At 50.8% G+C, this 18,947-nt stretch overlaps 1 protein-coding gene across 1 annotated transcript in view; it reads right to left on the minus strand.

Annotated features, from left to right (window-relative positions):
* The window catches only part of STK11 (serine/threonine kinase 11), an 895,845-nt gene that overhangs the window by 568,310 nt on the left and 308,588 nt on the right, over positions 1–18,947 (minus strand). The window lies entirely within an intron of this gene.

Below are 18,947 nucleotides of genomic sequence, written 5' to 3' on the forward strand. Positions count from 1 at the left end.
TTTAGGTTACGCCAATATCAATTCGGCGTTGGCCTGCCGGGGCTGCAAGGCTGAGTTGGCGAAGATTTTCCTCCCGAGGGAGTCAAGGAGCTTGTCCTCCTTTCCCAGAACCTGAGTAGCCGTCGTGGAAGAGGATGCTGCAAGCCTGGACTGCAAAGTGGCAGCAGCCACCACTGTGGAGGAGGGAGGCGGACAAGATGACAGGGCCACCTCTTCCGAAGAATGTAGCCTGTACCTCGCGTCAATCTTCTTATTGACAAAAAGTCCAGAGTGTGGCTTTTCCCAGACTCTTCGGACCTCGGCCAGAACGTCCTTCTGCAGGAACAGGCCAGTACGCTCCAAGGGAGACAGGGTGAACGCCCCAGAAAGCACACCCTCCTGCGGAGCGGGGGCTACGGGCACCGGAACATCAAAGAAACTAATCATATCCAGTACCCGGTCATGAAAGGCTCAGATAGAGCGGGGAAGGTCCTTGTTGTCCTGATCAACTTGAGGGTCATCTGACAGGTCAGGATCCTGCTGAGCCGTGTCAGGCACTGCCTTGTACACTGGGGACAATGGAGGTAACAGCGGAAGAGCAGGGGGTGCACCATGGGCAAGGGAGGCGCCGGCGGAACCACCGGAGGAACGGGTGGAGCCAGAGGCGCAGGTGGACATATCTCCTTGAAAAGCCCTTTGAAATATTCCCTCATGGGGTCGGTGCGCATAAGCGCTTGAAATTTACCGAAAAAGGCATCCTCAGGAGATTGTTTCAGGACCTGAGGAGGCCTTTCATGAGGTGGACAAATCCAGGGACGTAACGGGGAAGGGTGCTTCACCGGCCCCTTCGCCGACGTATCCACATAAATCAAAGGAGCCGCCACCGCGGGCAACAAAACATTGTGCGGAAGAGGCATCCGGGCGTTCCAATCATAAACCGGCCGGTAAGGATGCGTACAGGGACCTTAGGTTCACCCAAGAGACCGAGCCCTACACCAGAAGCCGATGGCGTAGTTGTAGGGGTAGCACCTAAAATGGCTGCTGTGGTCGTGGCGGGAACGGGCGTCATTTTGTCCTCATCTGAGGGGAACTGCGGCACGTGAGGAATGGGTCCCCGTCGATGGATCAGGGGTCTTAATCTTAGCCTTAACATAAGGAACCTCGGCCGAGCCGGTACTATGAGGCCTGGGATGTTTTTGTGACATACCAACCGCCAAATGAGCCTTCGAAGGAAGGACCTCGGCACTGCCGGTAAAAGAACTCTGCTTCTTTGCCCCCTCAACAGATCTGGTGTCACCACAAGAGCGGGAACGGTGTGCTTTCACCGACAAAGCCTTGTCCGGCCTCTCAGAACTGTTGGCAACTTTAGCCTCTGTACGAGGGACCTTGGACCCAGGCCCGGTAACAGCCTTATCTGCGCGGGCCTCGAACATCCGTTCGGTAACTACAAGCCCAGCCAAGGCCTCGGGGCGCACCCCGGTTTTATTTTTGAGGGAAGCCGACAGAGGCCTCAGAGCGAACTCCGGTACCCCCACGACTCAGTAGAACTGGGTCTACAAACAGCCTCCACAGGAGGGGCCTCGGAGCGTACTCCGGTGTCCACAGGCCCCTTACGGAGACCCTAGGAGAAAATTCTGGTAGAATTATTAGGCCCAACGGTCACCTCAGGGTGAAGCCCGATAACAGAACAATCAACGCCGTCCCGGACCGAGGGGAACCGGGGAAGGTATCCCCCGGCCGGGGTGCTCTGAAAAGTAAAGAACTTACCGGGCGTTTTTTCTTCTTGTCGATGAACGCATGAAAATGCGAAGGAGGAGTTTATCGGAACACCTCCTCCCACCGCTCCAACCGACGTTGAAGTGCCCGGACCGAAAGGGAGTCAAAGTAAAAACAGGAGTCCCAACTGTGTTCCGGACCCAAACACTCTAAACAAAGAGGATGGGGATCCGCCCTCGCGAAGCGACGTTGCCACGATGAACAATCTGGAAAGTCTCATTTGAAAGACAGACAGACTAGTATACGAACGTTAGCAAGAGCCAGCGAGGAAAAAAGGGAAGAAAATCTTCCGAAGATGCAAGTGCATCCGGCCCCGATCGAGCGGAGAAAAGGAGTGATGGGCGATGCGTGGGTCGGAGCCAAGGTGGGCGGGGTTACGGCCGCGTGCCGGACCCCACGCAGGAAAGAGAGGAGGGACACATTTTTGAAAAAAATTTGGATGCTTTTTACAAAGTGCTCCGGTCCCGTCCCACAGGACGGAGAGATGCCCCACAAGTATAGAGGAAAGGGGACGGGACGTAGGAGTAAGGGTGAACACAGTCATTGCGGCACAGCTTCAGGTTCTTGCAGTGCTCTTTGACGATCGGTCGAAAACATCCAGCAAGCTGAGGTGTGTGGGACACCTCGACTACGAGTGTTCATATCCGTAAAGAGTTACTGAACAACTTTGGCCCAGCAAGGGTGTCAAGTCGTCCGGTGTCTCTGCGTTCTTTGTTTGGCGGGAAACACACCCATGGATTCTCCTTGGTCGTCAAGGACCTTGACTTTCTCCGGCAGGATGAAAGCGGTCGCAGGTGATGAACAAGGGAGTACTTGGATCAAATGTTCTTAGGCAAAGGGAGCACAGCGGCTCCAGTCGGCGACGGTCGTCGTCGACGGTGGACGGCCAGATGCTTCTCTTCGGTCTCCCTGGCGGTCCCCTTCCCTGGTCGGCAGCCTTTCGTAGGTCTGTCTACCAGGGAGCTTTGGCAAAGATCAACTAGTGCACTATGGTCCCTCGTAGCTTGTGGAGAAGTCTCTTAAACAGGTCCTCGCTTGGATCAGTTCTTTGAAGGCACAGCAGCTTTCAGATTAGCGAAGGACAGCAGCAGCAGTTCTTCTTCCAGTGGGCTTCAAAGTTAAATGTCAGTTTCAACTTCAGCTTCTGAATGATTTCTAGCAGTGAGAGGCCTGCAGATATACTGTTGATCTCCGATTCACTCTGCTGGGTCACAGTCAGGCAACCAATCATTCAGAAGGGCATTCAGGCAGCCAATCGGCTCAGTGCATTCAAGCCATTCTTCTCCATCCAGACACTCAACACAGAATGTAGATTCGGAAAAACACTGCCATTCAGCACTACACAATGCATTCATACCAGTTTCTGGCAGGGCCAGTCCTCGTCGCCAAAGTTGGGATGCAGTCTTCATAATAACACGCTTATTCAGTGGTGTAGTTCACATGTCACACGTTTATTGCTTCTGGACTACATCATAGTAATCAGGTAACATTAGGAAATCATCAAGAGATCTTGTGGAGACCCCACTGGCTCCCACCACCCAGGCTAAATCATGATCAACTGCCTCGGTCAGAACTCCAACCACACAGCACTACTCGGGCACACAGCATTCCACACTAGCATTCCATACGGACATCACCATTCACCAATACATGCATACAGGGAAAGGACTCCGATACAACACACCCCCCCCCCCCGTTACCATATGAAATCTAGAAACATCATATTCGCACTTAGATTACAACAAGTACCATTCACAAAAGTATGCTTCCTGTTGGATTGCACATCTTACTCGCTATCGTGATTTTAAAAAAATTTCCCATTTAAAATGCCAGGTAGAACATGATTGCATGTGCACTAACGACTCAAACTTTAAGCATTTAGTGGAATCCAGACACTTGCTTGTCTTGCTAAGGACATGCCGAGAACCGTACCCATTTAAATTGAAAGCTTCTACTTGTTAAAGAGCAAAAAGGCATGATTTCATGCTGTAAAGACAGAAATGTAAATTGTGCATTTATTCAACTATTGCCCAATCAGTATGTAAGGACATGAAGAAAAATGCAAAGGGGCGATGGAACTGTGCACATGTAAAAAGTGTTTGTCGCATCCACAGGAACTCAGCAGGCTTCAAATACATGGATGTACAGTTTGAGAACCTAGATGAGCAATTACAGGTTTTCATTAAAGTGTAATGTTCCTGGGCCCCAAGCATATAGAAAAAAAATGCATTGGGCATAATAACCGTTTATTCAGCTTCAATTATTGTATTTTGCTGTATATTTTGTTAGCTAAAATGAAGCGTAATCTAGAAAAGCAACCACCAGAAGTTCCATTGTATTTTTCCATGCAATTCACCCGAATTTGAATAATACTGTATTTTTATTTAACTTGAAAAGTGACATGCCTGAACACAGAGCTTGGTGTTGGAATTTTATATGTTGAACATTTGTAACGCGCCTACGGAAGTGTTTCCCGGTGCCACAAGACAAAAAGGGGTGGGGGTGGGGGGAGCAGTGGCAGAAGAGTAAAAAAAAAAAAAATAACAGTAACCGTCCTACTAGTCCTTGTGACATCCGGATCATGTAAGTGCAATAACAGGAATGGAATCGCAGGGAGGGGGTGGGGGGATAACAGGGCATGGAATTGGAGAGGAAAGGGGATGAGGGAGAAGTGCAGGGGGGGGAAGGAGCCCACAGGGAAAGGGCAACTGCCTGGGGTAGCCCAAGAGGGCTAGTGGCAGGGGAAGGGTGAACAGTGCAAGGACGAGGGTGGACCAGACTCAGTGGCTAGTCAGGGAAGGGAGCCCGAGGGCAAGTGCTCGCAGAGGGGGTGCAGGGGAGGCTGGTTGGAACCAAGGCCTGGCCCCAGAAGACTCATAAGGCTCATAAGGCTCACAGGCAACCAGTCTCAGCGGTAGGAGGGAGCAAGGAGAAGAGGATGAAAAAAGGAAGGTCTCAAGAGGTTTCCGGAACTTGAGATCTGGCTCCAGACGTAGAGGGGCAGGGAGACCATTCCAGAGGGAGGCTCCTGACGAAGAAAAATCTACCCCCCAATCTCTGCTTGGAGAATGGTTAGATCTGCAGAGAGTTGGAGCTAGAGGACTGAAGGGCTCAAGTAGGGAGATATTTAGGGAAAGTTGGATGTAGTGAGGTCCCCGGCCCCAGAACGACTTGTGGATGATGCAGAGGGTCTTAAATTTGATCCTGGACACCACCGGGAGCCAGTGGAGAGATTTTAGGGCTGGCTAGATGCAGTCCCTGGGCCTGAGGCCAAGGATAAGTCTTGCAGCCCTATTCTGGATTAGTTGAAGGAAGAGGGAGGAAAGAGGGAGGAAAGAGGAAAGTTAAGGAAGAGCTTGCTGCAATAATCCAGCCTGGAGAGAAACGGAGGTCTGGAGACACCAACTTTATGGGGGAAGGTGAGGAAGAGGAGAATTCCTCTGAGAAGGTAAAGTTGAAAGTGGACCTTCTTGGCAAGGAGTCAAAGATGATACCCAGGTTTTTAGCCTCACAAGAGGGTAAAGGGAGGGGGCCCGAGAAGGGTGGCCAGGGAGTAGGAGGGAAGGAGGGGGCATGAGTCCCAATGAGAAGGATCTCAGTCTTACTGGCATTAAGGCAGAGATCGTTATCAGCACACAGTGCTTTGCAAGTGATCAGATAGTCTAGGATGAGAGTGGAAGTAGCGGAGGAAGAGGAGGAAAGCTGTGTGTCAGCATAGCACTGGAAATGAGATCAGGTGGGCGAGAGGGGCAAGATAAATGTTGAAAATGCACACGGAGAGGATAGAGCCCTGAGGGATGCCGCAGGTAGAGTGCGATCGAGTATAGAAAAAGGCCCAGTTGTACAAGAGGGCCGATCAGGAGTTAAGAGGTCAACAAGTGCAGTGCCAGATCCGTGGTGCCCACCTTATCATGGAGCCGATTTACAAGGGTGAGGTGATTGACCATGTCAAAGGCAGAGGACAGATCGAGGAGGATGAGAAATGAAGGAGAGTTAGAATCAAGGTTTGAGAGCAAGTCATCACAGGTGTTCAGGATAGCAGTTTCCGTGCCTGTGAAGCCAGACTGGTGGTCGTGGAGACGGACATCAGATTCAGTGTGATGGATTAGTTGGGGTAGTGGAGATAGGGTGGTAGTTAACCAGGCAAGAAGGGTGAGCAGACCGCTTTCTTTAGGAGGAGGTGCCCAAGCGAGTGCTTCAGGGGTGATGGGAAGGGGCCAGTAGCAAAAGAGTGGTTACAAAACTCAGCCAGGGACGGAGCAAGAGAGGCAATATTGTCCTTTATAGTTCTTGAGGACAAGCGAAGCACCCGTTTGGAAGAGACTTTCATAGATCAGACAGTCTTGGTGAGCTTGTCAGGTGACACAGGTGAGGAGGAGAGTAGGGAGCAAGGAGAGAGGCGGGCCAAGGAAGGCCTGCGTGCAGAGGTAGGAGGGAGGGGGTAGAGGCGAGAGGACCAGATGCCTGAGGTATGGTAGTGAAATGGAAGGCTGATGCCGTGCAGAGGAACTAGGAAGGAAGAGAAGTTGAGGATGCAGTAGGACTGGCAAGTTCCCTGCAGATTTTGAAAAGTTTGGGCACATTGTTAATGGACCTAGAGATGTGTGATCGTATATGGGCCCACTTCTTGGAGAGTCGACAGATGATAGTAGGACAGTATAGTATAGTAGATAGTAGTTTGGAGTAGGCGACAGGCCAGTTTGTCAGATGATGTGCTGGAACCCAGCCACTTTTACAACTTTGCACTTGTGTTGCTGAGCTAGGTCGAAACCATACCAACGATTTCACTTGGAAGCAAGCTTCATGTGGATCTTCATGGCAGTGGCAAGGATGTCAAGAGTGTTAGAGATGGAGAGGGGGAGGTTAGAAATGGCTGAGTCAGAGTGAGTCAATAGCAGGAGTGGGGAGTGGTAAAAGGAGGCTGCAAAAGTAGCTACTGACACTCGCTTTATCGGTCTAATGAAGGAGGAGGAGAATGGTAGTGCAGGCAGGGATTTAGCCTGAGAACCAGGGAGCTCCACATGGGTGGAGAAGAAAGCATGATTGGACCAGGAGAGAGCAGTAGTGAGGGTTACAGAAGGGGATGTCATGTCAGCTGAGATAAGCGCATCGAAGGTGTGCCCTGCAAACTGAGTTGGCCCAGATGGAATAGGGAGGGAAAGTTACAGACACTGAGTAAGCAAAAAAAAAGTGGCTGCATAAGGAGAGTCGAGATGGTTATTGAAGTCCCCTAGAAAGGGGGAAGCTTTGAGGTGGAGGTCAGAAGAGGCGATGTCGGCCCACTTCGACAGGAAAAGGGGGATTGGCCCAGGGCTCCTGTAGATGGTAGCGAGAGGGTAGGAGAGACGCCAAGTTTGCAGACGAGACATGTGAAGGAAGAGTAGGATTGAGTGGGAATAATGGAAGCAGGGACCCATTCAGGGAAGTGAAGTGTAACCCCACCTCAGCCCAGTTAGACCTGGGCTTAGAGAGGATCTTGTAGCCCTCAGCAAGGTCTGTCAAAAGCAGTGACAGAGCTGGTGTTGAACCATGTCTCAGTGAGAGAGAATGTCAAGGTCAAAGTTTGAGGTGTTGACAGATGTCAGAAAAATGTTTGACGGCAGAGATAGAATTGAGAGTAGCTAAGTGAAGGTGGTTGCCACGTTTAAAAGGTCTTCCGAGGTGGGGTACAGGGACGTGGAACACCCATCAGAGGGGGCAGAGAGGCCAGAGGGGTGGCAGTCGGAAGAGTGGCAGGAGAAGGGAGGAAGTGAATGACAGACTGAAGAGGTCTGTCAAGGAGGAAGAGATTGGGCTGCGAGCCCTGGGCCATGATAGTGCCATTCTGGTAGATGTTATTGATGCACCGAGATTATGAGAAGTATGCCAAGAGAATTTCCCATCTGGTTCCACCATTAATGGGCGAGGAGGACAAACGGGAAAGGATAGCGACCATATACGGAGTCCATAGGTCAGGGGAACGGACAGTGGCGAGGATGTCAGTGAGTCTGCCAGGAGGAAGCATTGGCGTAGCTATCAGCAAGGAGGACCCCGGGTTAGAGGCCAGGAGCTCTTTCTTAAACAATTTCCTTCAACTTCGAAAGAGAGGGGGGGGATAGGTGAGAGAGTGACAGAGTAGAAAGGGAAGACAGAGCAAGGGGGAGGAAGAGGAGGGGGTGGGGGAGACAACTGCACTATGCAATACGAATTCATCAGGCAGCTTAGCAGCCAGTATAGGAGAGATGAAACAGCTGTAAATCAGGTATCCAAGGAAAAAAATAGAAAAAAAGGGCTAAATTACAGCAAGCTGTAGTAGCACAACTGATGAATGAGACAATGGGTGGTGGGGGAGAACGGGTGAAGGGCCTAAATTATAAACACTGTCACAGGACTTACAAAATGCCCAACATCGGAATTGAACAACATTGATCACAACAGCCAGATTTGATTTTGAAGCAGAACATTTGGGTAAGGCATCACAAAAGCTAGATTCTATTTTCAGCGCAGAGGCAAAAGCAGTACATATTTAGTGCGGGCCAATATGCACAGCAGTGAAATCGGGCACGGGGCTACTTAAGGTGAGGCGGTGGAAGCATTGAGCAGGGGATCACTGGAAAAGTCAGAGTCAGGTTGTGCAATAAGGATGGGTAGGTGTGGGTAGATGCCTACAGAAGGGAATAGAGCAAGAAGCAAAGGGCTCAAGGGGAAAGAACAGCCAATTGGGTGAAAGAAGAAAAACTGTGGGAAGGGAGGGTTGCGGGCAGCCGGGAGATGGATGTGTCCCCCGCTAGGGCCGGGAACGGAACCTTTCTTCACCAGAAAAATAACACCTTCATTTAAATGTATATGCGCACTAGGGTGTGGCTCTGGGAGCATGTGCTCCCCTAAGCCCGCCCCACCGCCGCCACACCTCAGTCGCCACTGACGTGTCGGCTGTATTGAACTGTTCAACCTCGCCGCTCTTATTTAGGGGAAAGGATGGTGGGACATATGGAGGCAAGGGAATTAGAAGTACGTTGGTCACTCCGGTGACTAACACTTAATTACTCCTACGCCCTGTCCCCTTTACTCCATCCTGTATGGGTAACTATAACTGATGAATATGACCTGGGAGGAGAGCTTGATAGATACTCTAAGCAAACAGATGACCAACGACAGCCGGGACAAATGCTGTGTCAGCCCTGGAGCTGGTATCCAGACAGTAAAGCATGCAGAAGGCCGATTGAGTGGCCCATGTTGCAGCTCTGCTAATTACTCGCCACGGGATGTGACATTGGAAGGCAACAGCCGCTGCTTTGGCTCTTACAGCGTGAGCGTGAATGCCCCTAGGACACTCCTTGCGCTGAGCCTGTATGCCTCCTGGATGGCGGCAGTCATCGAACTGGCTATCGAGATCTTGGACGCTTGTTGTCCAGGCCTTGAGCCTCCAAAAGTGACAAATAAGGCAATGGTCTTGAGAAATGCCCTGGTCCCATCAAGATAGAATTTTAAAGTTCTTCTGACGTCTAGACAATGGATGGCCTTCTCTGCGTCTTCCTTGGTATTTGGAAAGAGCCGAGCACAATCTCTTCATTAATGTGGAAAGAGGAGACAATCTTCGGTAGGAATTCAGGGTGCGTGCGGAGTACGACCTTGTCCTGAAGGAAGAAAGTGTAGAGCTCGGAAGCCACCACAGCCTGAATCTCACCAACTCTGCGAGCTGAAGTAAGCCCCACTAGTAGTGCTGTTCTGAGCGTGACCAATTTGATGTCCACTGTCACTATAGGCTCAAATGGTTTGTGTGTAAGGACGCAAAAGTACAAAGTTAAGATCCCATATTGGTTGCAGGTATCCGACAGGTGGTTAAAGTCTGGTGAACCCCACTAGGAGCCTCTTCACCACTAGATTAGCCGAGGAAAAGTGAACCTGTCCGAGTTTCTGTATGTGCCAATTGCTGCTAGGTATGTTCTGCAGGTGTCTACCTGGACCCCTGATCTGGTTAAGTACACCAAAAAAGACAACACCTGATCCAGAGTGCAGGATAGCGGATCCACTCAGTTTTCCATGGGCCAGAAGCAGAAGCCGGTTCATTTGCTCTTGTACTGCTTTCGAGTAGCCCGACTCCTGGTTCCCTGGATGATCTCTAGATTGTCTTGGGAAAGCTGGAGATGTTGCTGAGTCACCTTCTCTGGTACCAGGCTGCTAGGGCTAGCCACTCCTGGCAAGGGGGAATCACTGCCTCCTCCCCCCAACCAAGCTGCACCAGGAGCGGGGCCGCGCTGAGCGGGAGAGGGACTTCTGGTTGGGCAGACAGCTGTCGCAGGTCTGAAAACTGAGGCCTGGCCAGCCACTGCAGAGCTATGAGGAATAAACGCAGCCGCCGGGATTGTATTGCAAACAACCTTGTGGATGAGCGTGGTAGTAGGAAAAAGAAAAAAAAAAAAGTACACCCAGATCCATTCCCAGGGGATCTGGAGCGTGTCCCCAAGGGAGCCGTGCACTCGTAAGGTCTGCGATAGGGTGACCTCACCTGCTGAAAATCTCATGAAGGACTCTCGTGTTCAGCTGCCACTCATAATTGTCAGAGCCCATCCGACAGTCTGTCCGCCTCGACATTCGATTCTCCTGCCAGATGGACAGCTGAGATGCAGATATTCTACTTGATTGTCCACTCCCAGATGCTGAGGGCCAGTCTGCCTAGCTTGTTTATGGAATAAATGCAGGTACAGTTATCCATCCGAATACAACCGTACTGCAGGAATGTCTTGAGTGCGAGCCAAATTGCCATCATTTCCAAACAAATGAATTGATTTTGCTGGTGGGTCCTGGTCCAGAGACCATGAAGTGAGTGAGCCCCCAGGGTAGCACCCCACATCCCTGGAGGGAGGAGTTTGTAGTCCTAGTATGATCTGTCACAGGCGGTCTGCCCACTAGGAGGTTCACATCCTGCCTCCAACACATGAGGTTCTGCTGTAGGTACGCAGATAGTGACCAGGTTTCCCTGATGACCAGACTCCTGATCCCAGGATGCTAAAAAATGAAGTTGCAGCTTCCTCATTCGCAGCCTGGTGTAAGGGATAGCCAGGAGGCATGTTGCCAGTACTAGCAGGTGCTAGTACCACCAGGCCGTAGGTGCCGTTCTGCTGAGGAAGTGAGCAACGGAAGCTTTGATTGCCGCCACATTCCCCGCTGTGGGGGAACATCCTCTGCTTCCGAGTGTTCAAAAGCAGCAACAGAGTTTGTGTAGGGCAGAGCTGCGACTTCTTGAAGTTAATTGAAAACCCCAGTTCGTAGAGTGTAGTCATGAGTCTGGAGGTTCAGTACCTGACCTGCTCCGGGAACTCTTCCCCTCCCCCCCTAACCAACCAGTCGTCGAAGTACGGATACACATGAGGGCACTCCGATCTGTGCATTGTGGCCACCACTTTCACCAGTCTTGCGAATACCCTTGGTGCTGAGTTCAAGCCGAATGGCAGCTCCTTGTATTGAAAGTGCAACCCATTGACCCAAAACCTGAGGAAGGATCGATGGTGTGGCACTATGGGGACATGCAAATATCCATCTTTCCGATCCAGTGAGCAGGTCCAGTCCCCCCGTGCTTAGACCCCACACACCATGTCCTATAAAAGAGTCAACGTCACCATTTGGAACTTCTGCAGCAGTAGGTATAGATTGAGGAAGGAAAGCTCTAGGACCACTCTTAGGCCCATCTGGTGGTTCTTTTAAATGACAAAGATGTGGGAGTAAAAGCCCTGCCCCTGCTGAGGGAGAGGCACTTCCTTCCTCCACCACCTTGCTCTCCACCAGGGAACTAATCTCTGCCAAGAGTGAGGGAGTTCCAATTTATGGAAGGGATAGCAGGGTGAGTCAAAAGCCTGAGACCAACACTGAAAAAACAATGAGTCCGCTAACGGTGAACAAGCTTAACTGTGCAGATTTAGTCTGCCCCCAACTGGGGTGCTGTGGACCCGAGAAGAGCAGTAATTGCTTTTTTGGGTCTGAGGCAGATGACCGGGGGGGGGGCGTCTGAAAAAAGCCTTTGTGCGAAGACATCTGGGGTTTTCGTCTGTGCTGGCTGGGTGACCTGTCTAGTTGCATGAAACGGGAGTCCTGGAAACCCCGGAACCCGCCAAAAGATTGGCCTCTGTCTCAGCGAGAGTGGCCCACTGAGAAGGGCTTTGCTGCTGGCTTGATGAGAATGGCCAGGGACTTGGCTGTCTGTGAGCTTCTTCTAATCGAGTTCCTCATCAGTGGAGGAATAGAACAAGTCACCACCCTCGAAGGGTAGGTTTAGGATCCTGTCCTGGACATTGTTATGCAAAGTTTGTATGCAGTACCCTCTGGGCACACTGCACACAACTCTGACTACAGGTATAGGAAACCCAACCTTTGGTATAAGCTTGTGCTACGCAGTTTAGGAAGCGTGTTGAGCAGCCAGGCTCATCTCAAGAGGGGTCAATGCGAGCTGTAGGGGAGTTACACAGTGATAGTTATTCAAATAAACTCTTACACTCAAGGTTTCTTGAATAAACAATTATTAATTTATCAGTCAGTTAGAATAAGCCTTCAGAATAGAACAATATAATAGTAACACAAATACACTTCAATACCGTACACTATTACTTTCTAAATCAGTAAAGAACCTTTTGGGATGGCCCACAGACACAACCTACACCCTCAGGTGACTTCAATAGTTAGGGTGCTGGGGACATTAATAGCTCACTGTTGGCATTTAGAATACTGTTAGAAGTTGGCAAAAGGAAAAGGTTATTAGAACAAGAGACCACAAATATTCTTAACCAGGCAAGTACCTTTGAATCCCTACAGCAGAGTCATTCAGTATAACAGGCTAGGCCAAAGTCAATGGGCAAAAGTCTTATATAGAATGAAGCACTTTTGGTAAGTAGAAAAAGTCTTTGCACAATGTTTTAGGTGTCTTTGAAGAAAAGAAGAATCAAATGTAGGGCAACAAGCCGTTAGACGTGAGAAGTAGAAGATGCAAGCAACTCGACAGCAAGAGGCAAGTTCTCCTAGACTTTGTACAGTACCTTTGAATTGAAGAAAAAGTGCAGCCGATGACTTCTGTTCCTGTGCAGCTCTGCAGATCTCACTGTCCGTGGGCCTCAGTCGTGGGGACAAGAGGGAGGACTTCTGGAGACACCTGCACTGCAATGCGACGGTCACCGCTCGCAACCGGCAATCTTCAAATCTGCGGCTGTTCAGGGTTTCAGCTCCTCGCGTCTACCGCGGTTCCTGGCTGAAGAGATGGACTTTCCTTGCTTCTGGGGTCCCGCACTCTGTTAAGGGGGCTCAGGCTCGGTCAGTCCTGCTTCCTGGGAGTCCAGAGGATCTTCCTGAAGCTCTAGGCCAGCTCTTAAAAACAATCCACACAATTTGGTGTTCCTCTCCCTTGCTATACGGTTTCCAGCAGCAACTCTGGAAATTCAACCATCTCTGAGAAGGATGTCCAGGTGGCTTACTTTGGAGTTGATTGGTCCCACCAACTCAAGGGGACAAGTTGTCCTTGCAGGGGCTGCTTCTCTGTTGATCCGAATTTGGAGTTTCCGCACAGCAGCAGGGCTTCACCGGGCTAACCAACGGTCCAGGAGTTGCATCAGGTGTCCTCTTCAAACTCTTCTTCGCTTCCTTTGTCCAGTGGTCGACTGCCTTCCAAGCCAAAAGCCTTGCCTTTTATTAAGTTCTCTCCCATTCACTCCAGCCTAGCTGTCACTCACCCAGCAGGGTGGCTGTCCTTGCTGTACAGTCAGCCGTCCAATCACTACAAAGTGCATTTGGATCTCCTAGGGGACTAAGCAGAGTGAGTTTCGGGCACCTCCCTCACTTCCTGCCCACCCCAGACACCCTGGAGAAAGAGGCAGGCTTGACTTGTGAATCCCGCCAAAGACAAAGCGAACAATGGGACCAAACCTGGTTTGGCGCGCAGAGTAAATCTCAAGAAAGACCTTTCCAGAAAGACATGGCGAAAAAAGAAGACGCGGGCCATTTTGACATAAATGGCACCCTTGGGTGCTTTACAGCAGCTGCGAATGCAGCCCGCGTAAAATGCACACCACGGTAGTTAAAACAAAACCACTACCACCAGCCCTTCAGTGAGGAAAGGGTAACAAAATTGATACACGAGAAGCTAGACAAAGGGGATACTAGATAATCCCTCCAGCACCCTATTGTAAGATAGTGTGTGCTGGGTCTAGAAAGTTATAAATGTAAGTAAAATCAATTTCACTTTACAGCTCCAGGAAACAGTAGTTTATCCTAGAAAAGGTATTTAAACCTGGGGGAAATCTAAAAAACTTCCCTGTGCCACTGCACTGAAGGTGCAGTGTGACTGTGTACAATATTATGCATATGGAGTTTGTCAGGCTCCATAACCAAAAGAAACACAAAGTTTAGACATCACATTAAAATGCATGAGAGAGTGGGAAAAAGAGTCTCACTCTCTCCAGGTTAAAAAAACCAAGTCCTCAAAATCCAGCAAAGTTGCTGGGGGTCTCTAAGGTGGAGGGAATTAGCACATTTCTGAATCTGGTTGCCTTGAGCCATGCCGTACTTATGTCCGTTGCCACACAGATGGCCCTGTTTGCAGTATCATGTGCGCTACCGTGGACACCATGATGTCCTGTGCTAGAAGTTTTGCTTCTGCGAGTCCCGCCTTGAAAGAGGCTATTTTTATCAGCTGGCATATCCGGCAAGAAGTCTGCTATCTCTGTCCACAGCCGTTGGTTAACCGCGGCCAGGAGGGTGTCGGCATTGGCTTGCCAGAGGTGAAGTCGCGTAATTGGAAAGACCTTCAACGTAGGCCTCGAGTATTTTCTCTTCTTTGCCCAGCGGGGCTGAAATTGCAGTGCTCGTGGTGGAGGTCTGGGGCCTGCCATTCATTGATGCCGCTGCAAAGACTGAAGACAGTGGCTGGGGGTGCACCGAAAAGAGCAGAGTGTCTCACTCCACCTGCCTGAACTTTGTGCCCAACCTTTTTATTTTTGCAGAGTGGAATGGGGCTTGAGCCATCCCTTTTTAGCAAGGGCATCCACATCCTTCTGTAAAGCAGTGTCCAATCTGGATTTAGCCTTGAGGGCGAGCAGTTTGGAGACTACCCCCAACTCTGGTGCCTCCCTCTGTGGTGGGGGAATGCCCAAATAGTAGGCTAGGCATGGCAATCCGGTCATGGAATGCCCTAGCGCAGAAAGGCGTGTCCTGCTCCTCCTCCTCATCAGTGTCTTGTTGGTCACCTGTGTTAGAAGCCCCGCAGGTGTCGGTACTGCTGTTGAAGAAGGCCCAGACACCTTGGGTGTAGGCGCTGCTACCAGAATTACCGGTGGCATGGGCACCAGAGGTGGAGGAGGTAAAGGCTGCGCAGGTACCGGCTGAGGAGGATCTGTTATGCCCATGAGAATGTTCCCCCATCTGTGAGACTGCATGAGGATCAAGAATTTGTTGAAAAAACGATCTTGTAATGGCTGAGGTAGAGTAAAGGCCTGCTGTCTGCTCCCTCCTTGCGAGTACATGCCCTCCTGGTGCCTTGACTGACCCCAGAATGTCGGGTAGGACGTGGACCATGTGTCCGGAGCCATAGGACCCCAATCTGCCCTGGCCGCAGGCTATCACCTTTGATCTTCATCATGTCTGCAAGTTTCTGTCCTGTGCGCCATCTTGTCTGCGACCGCACCGCCATTTTCTCTGTGCCGTCCACACATTGTGGACGACGTGGGCCTGGGCTTGGCCTGTGGGCCTGGACGCATCAACGATATCCCACCACCTCCCACCCCCGCACCTGAGGTGTGGGCCTGGTAGGCAATTGGTCATGAGGCTGGTAGTGCTGCGTGTAGGCGCCCCCTCCGGCGCGGGCTCGGTAGCTGAGCTAGGCCCCTCGGGCGAATCCCGGTATCAGAGCCTGTAGGCCCCTCGACAGTGGAACCAGAAAGGCCCTAACACCCTTGGATGTTAAGCTGGTAGCTACAGGAGCCTTGGTGTTCTTGCTGCCGGTGCGAGGGCTGACTGTCCCCTCCCATCGGTAGGCTTCTTCAGTAGGAGGCGTACCCTCTTGGTCTTCCTGCGTACATACTCCTTAATGCTCTCCGATGGTGTCCTGGAGAACAACTCTCTCTACTGCACCAGCCTGTTTCTTAGAGATCGGGGTGTGAGGGCGTTGCACGCCGAGCAGCCTTCCCCATCGGTGGTCTTCCCCATGGCACCGGAGACAAAGCGTGTGTGAATCTTAAGTGGGGAAGGAACTGTTGCACAATGTGCCCCTGCTGAAACTAGCCACGGTCGACAAGTGCCGGGGACAGACTTGATGGCCTGTAGGGACTCGTTGATGACCTTATAAAAAGGCATGTGCAGTACCTTCGCTTGGACCTCCTGGCGGAAATTCGTGGCCATCATCCAGCCTTGCCGACTAAGGCAGACACTATTCCTCCCATCTGCTGGAACCCTGTGTCAGCAATGTCCAGCGCCACTGTGATGGCATGATCCGAAGCTACCTCCCCTTCCTGGAAGAGAGTGATAAAAAAAAAAAAGAAAAACAATGAATCAGACCCAGCTTTTACCACAGCTCCCTGTCGTACCTGGCTAGGATGACCAGTGAGTTGGCCGTCTTGATGGTGGACACCGCAGTGTAAATCTCCTTCCTTAGTTCCTGTGGCATCCATTTTGCGCTCGTTATCCAGAGCAACTGAAGACAAGGACATGTTAGCCGATAGATTCCTTGCGGCAGCTGAAACCACCGAATCCAGTAATAGTTGCGGCCTCAGCACTTGGGTGCTGATTACGGCACCCGATACTTCTTCTCCAGCCTATGGCTGGAGTCGTGCAAGGGTTCAAGAGGGCCAAGCCCTCCTCCCACATGTCATCCAGAAGAGGCACTGCCATAATGGTCTTCCTCTTAGCCTCTGGTACAAGAAACCCTCCTTCCTGGTTCATTCTGGCACAACAAGCTGGAATAGCTTGGAGGCTCTGGCGATTATGGAATGGAACTATACCACCTCATCCATTGGGGACGCCCTAGGCTGAGGAGACCCGCTGCAACAATATCGTAGTCTGTAGTCTCTGTGACCATATAGTCACCGTACCAGTGTCTGGGTCTGCTGGGGGAGAGGGAGCCCTGGTTATGCCGCCACTGAAAAAGAGGAAGCGTCATCAGAGGCCTGAGGGACCATTGGAACCGGGCCCTGTGACATCTCTTCTGGATCTCCGACACCAAGGTGTGGAGAGTCAACAGGATGTCCAGACACCCATCCCTTGGCTGAGCTGGCGTGACTGGTACACTAGGCCCTGCATCGCCGTTGTCCTCCTCTTCCATGTCCTTGTGGACCGTGCTTAAGGACTCCAGGTCCTCGTCGTCAGTGGACGAAACTTCAATGGTTTGTGCCACGTCCTAGGGCTGATCCAGGGCTGACTTGGCCTCTTCCCCCATGCCCCTTTTCTACCCTGAGGGGTTGGAACCGGGTTCGGAGATGGTGTCCCCTTCTCCGGCATGCCAGTAGACTTTACCAAAGTGCAGCGGTTTCATGCCTTGGGGGCAGGGATACCTGCTGCGCTGCAGGGGCTACCTTCATAGGGTCAGCCCCCTTAGCCGATGTGAGAGCAGCCAGCACCAACTCTATTGTCGACAAAGTCTTATCCCGATAGGGCCTTCTTGGGCAGTTCGGCCTTCTCTATCTGCGGCATCTCAGGCTTCTCTCGCAGTTAAGCCAGGTTGGACAATTTCCTTTTGGAGGAGGAGCTTGATTGCCGGCTGGCAATGGAGGCGGAGGGTGATCTCGATCACGCCCTGTCCACCGCGGGATCCGCTTCCACTGCGATCCCGGTGCACCCAGACTTTCAGTACTTTGCCTTGCCTTTGGCACCACGGATGAGGCGCTGTCAAAGGACTTAGAAGACTGCTCCTCGGACCGGCCGGTCCTGGGTGAGGCATGACCCTGCTCAGCACAGGGCAGATGCTTTTGCGTTCAACCACGCCGCCAGTCTACTGTGCTTATCCTTCATCCTCTTCTTGGAGAAACCAAGGCATATCGCGCTTTCTCCTTCCTTGTGGTCTGGATGCAGGGAGTACAGGCATTGCAGGTGCTGGTCTTCAATAAACACATTCTGTAGCACGCAGTTGGTGGATGACTTGGAGATCTTCCTTCAACTCAGTCATGGTCGCAGGCCACAAAGTAGGCCAGATGGCCTTTTGGAAACTTCCGACGATCTGGCGCTAAAATTCACTGACAACAGAACCCCGCTGACGGCAGATGGAGAAAAGCACACAGGCTCTTTTGGAACAAACAGAGAACCTTTTTCCGTCGAAAACACAAAAAAATGTAGTAATAGCCCGCAGAGCAAACTCAAGGACACAATGCTGAAACATGCAGTAAAAATATGATGATGGCTGCCAGGGGCTTAGGGAGAGGACTGTCATTCGATGGGGACAGTATGACCCAGAGGATAGTGAATGGTTTCAAGGAGAAATAAAGTTTGTAAGTGAAAGTGAAATTTTTTTCTTTTATCAAGGATTCCCAGCCCGACGACGGGTAACATTCATGAGCATGTGAATCAATGCCAGACCCCATGCTGGAGAATTTGTGCATCTTCTGAAGCACTCAATGTAAGGCGCAAGGAAAGCTGGAATAATGAGCTTTACTGCAAAAGAAAGATTACAATTTCAGAGTAACATACGGGTCATTACGGCCGAAGGACGGCTTTGAATGGGTGTAGGATTGGTTTTCCTACTCCTTAAAATTTGCAACAATAATCAAGGCAGTAGGTGCTGATTTGTTGAGGATGAGCAAGACCATCCCCCGTGTGCCTAGAAGAAACCAATCTGTCTGTGATGTGTGAGTAGTCAGAAATTAAAGCCGGACACAAAATTGTCATGCTTTTGGTTAGAGACTTATTTAAATCAAAAGGGTTGGGAAAACACCTCTGACCCAATTCTAAAGAGGAGTTTCCCCTACCTAAAAAACAAAAACAAAGGATCTGTCTTTGTCAGGCAGTCATAGCTCAAACAGCCGTCCTTGTGAACAAAACATTCCATCTTGACCATCACACTAAAGCAAAAAAATACAGACAAGAGAAATGTCTATAACCTGGTATTTGCAAAAAGGGTGTACTAAAATAAAAGTAGAATGGCTTTAACGTAAATATTCTCCAAAGTGGAAAATATCTTCATTCCAGAGGGTGGTTCCCTTCGCCCCTGGACAGGTATCACAAATGTCTCTAGGACGTAACTGTTCTTT

The sequence above is a fragment of the Ambystoma mexicanum genome, chromosome 1p, assembly GCF_040938575.1.
Source record: "Ambystoma mexicanum isolate Mex_15411 chromosome 1p, UKY_AmexF1_1, whole genome shotgun sequence".
Lineage (NCBI taxonomy): Eukaryota > Metazoa > Chordata > Amphibia > Caudata > Ambystomatidae > Ambystoma > Ambystoma mexicanum.